Source organism: Oryzias melastigma, unplaced genomic scaffold, assembly GCF_002922805.2.
Source record: "Oryzias melastigma strain HK-1 unplaced genomic scaffold, ASM292280v2 sc00270, whole genome shotgun sequence".
Classification (NCBI taxonomy): domain Eukaryota; kingdom Metazoa; phylum Chordata; class Actinopteri; order Beloniformes; family Adrianichthyidae; genus Oryzias; species Oryzias melastigma.
In genome coordinates this window covers 487,022-489,478 of record NW_023416899.1, presented here as the reverse complement: position 1 = coordinate 489,478, position 2,457 = coordinate 487,022, and the positions used below count along the sequence as shown (strand labels likewise).

At 43.1% G+C, this 2,457-nt stretch overlaps 1 long non-coding RNA gene across 1 annotated transcript; it reads right to left on the bottom strand.

Annotated features, from left to right (window-relative positions):
* Nucleotides 1-841: 841 nt before the first annotated feature.
* Nucleotides 842-2,028, bottom strand: LOC118598266. The gene is made up of 2 exons (XR_004947386.1): nt 1,186-2,028; nt 842-1,095 (listed from the first exon to the last, which is right to left on the bottom strand). It is a non-coding gene; the product is annotated as an uncharacterized LOC118598266 (long non-coding RNA).
* Nucleotides 2,029-2,457: the final 429 nt, after the last annotated feature.

The window sequence follows — 2,457 nt, the reverse complement described above, 5'->3', positions numbered from 1 at the left end:
GCTTTGATCACCTGCAGTCGTTCAGGTACATGTTACACCTCCCCCCGCGTCAGGAGCCGCTTCTGGAGACACTTTAGGAGGCGCTTCCGAAACCGCTTCCGGAGCCGCTTCAGGAGCATCCATCAGCTCCTGAGCTCCTCCTTCAGGGTTCCTCACCTGGACCGGGACAGGAACCGTTTCTGGCGTTCAGGTTCTAAGCAACTCAACAGTTTCTTCTCAACCTCCAGAGCAGCAGCGTCTGACCCGTTTGATCAGTTCAGCCTCGTTACCATGTGAATACTAAACTGGATCAGCAGCAGACTAAACCAGAGCCTGAGGATCCTCCTCTGCCCCGCCACATTAAAAGCTGGTTGAAGACAGACTTTTATTTTGTTCTCCTCCACTGGAGAACTTTCATAACGCCGTTTCATTTTCTTCTGCTGTGAATTCAATTTTCCGCAGAGCTGAGAGCAAATCAGAGCGGAGATCAAAAACACTGAACTGCAGCGGGAGACCCCAGAACGCCTCTGTGCCAGAATCTGTGTGTATCTTTGTGTTGGTGTGTCTTTGTGTGTGCGTCTGATTATTTAGAATTATTATTTTTTTTTAGATTTTTTTTAATCATTCATTCATGATAATAAATGTAGACTGTTTTGACGAGATATATGTTTAACTTGACCAAATTGATTAATGATGTTTCCCACTTATATAAAACATGTACACTAGATTGTGGAGGGACTGTACATCAATACAGACTCATTTTTGATGCTAGTGTGCCGTGGGATTTTTTTTTTGCATGTCATATACAATGTTGTCAGTGGGTATGCCCCACAGGTAGGATGTGAGCTGGAAGAGAAGGAGNATTGATTAATGATAATAAATGTGGACTGTTTTGACGAGATATATGTTTAACTTGACCAAATTGATTAATGATGTTTCCCACTTATATCAAACATGTACACTAGGTTGTGGAGGGACTGTACATCAATACAGACTCATTTTTTGACCTTTTTGATGCTAGTGTGCCGTGGGATTTTTTTCATGGAAAAAGTGTACCTTGGCTCAAAAAGGTTGAAAACACTGATCTAACCCACAGAACGGTTCAGCAGCTTTAACCTGCTGCACACCGACACCCTAACAAGAACTCTCATCACTCTGACCTGCGTCTATGTTCTCTAAACCACAGAACGGTTCAGCAGCTTTAACCCTTTGATGTCCATAGATGCAGATGTGCATCAAACCTCTTCATCTCCAAGGAGACCTTCTGATGAGCAGCTGGAACTGCAGGATCTGTTGGTTTCAATCTTTAGTTTTATCTGAGAAAAAAACTGCCTTAAATTCTCCAATGAATCTGTTTCTTTAAAATATATAAACGTATCTAGAAACACTAAACTGGGCCTGAACTCGTTGGAATGATCTGGATTGAATCTGTTCTAAACAAACTATAACTTTTAGATTTTTGATGTTCCCTGTAACATTCGTGTTAGTCGACCTCATTTATCTGAATGTTGATCTTTACTCTCCTAAAGTTTTACTTTAAACACAAGAAATGATGAACATCAAGACATCCCCATGGAGACATGTTCCCCTGACTGAATCTTTAGAAATTCCTCATTGATCTAAGTTTCACCTCTAGGTGGCGTCCTGCATTAAGTGCATTTACCACTCCGAACGTTCTGTTCTCTCAGTGGTTTACTGTACAGTAAAATGGAGTCATTGTTCTAAAGCGCAGAACTGTTGTCATGAGGAGTCCAAGCCGGGTCTCACTGGGCCAGTCCAAATCCAGAGGGTCGAGTCAGGAAGGGCATCCGGGGTTTAATCTTTGACAAATTGAATATGTGGATCAGATCTATGATATCCATATGGATCAGTCAAAACCACGACCTCCATCAGTGCTGTTCACCAACAGGATGCTGGAGGAAACTGGACCACTGTTGGTGGAAGGAGGAGAAGAAGAAGGAGGGTTCATAGGAAGAGAGAGAAGAGGAACATCATGAGTGTTGGACTGAGAGTAGAAGTGATGGAACAACGACAGGAAAGGGTAGAGAGTCAGAGGAGGTCAGAGGAGGTCAGAGGAGGTCAGAGGAGGTCAGAGGTCAGAGGAGGTCAGAGGAGGTCAGAGGAGGTCAGAGGTCAGAGGAGAAAGGTAGACATACTGTGTGTCCAGGAGACCAGGTGNTTTACAGTCTCTCCTGCAAGCTTACAGCCCTTAATTTCCCCAACAAAAATGGCGAGGAACATTGGAGCTATATCCAGCCCTACCGTTTAGATCCAGATTCCAGCTCAGACGAGGAAAACAAAGACGTTCATGGATCTATTTGTCTGCAAGTGGATGCATCAGAATGGAGCAGAGGAGGAAGCTTGTGACCTGCTGATTGTAGTTTCGACATTACAGCTTCAAGCTTTTTCCAACAGCATTATTTCATCTGATTCCGATTTACAATGATTCAAATAAATAAAGAAATACCTAGAAATTTA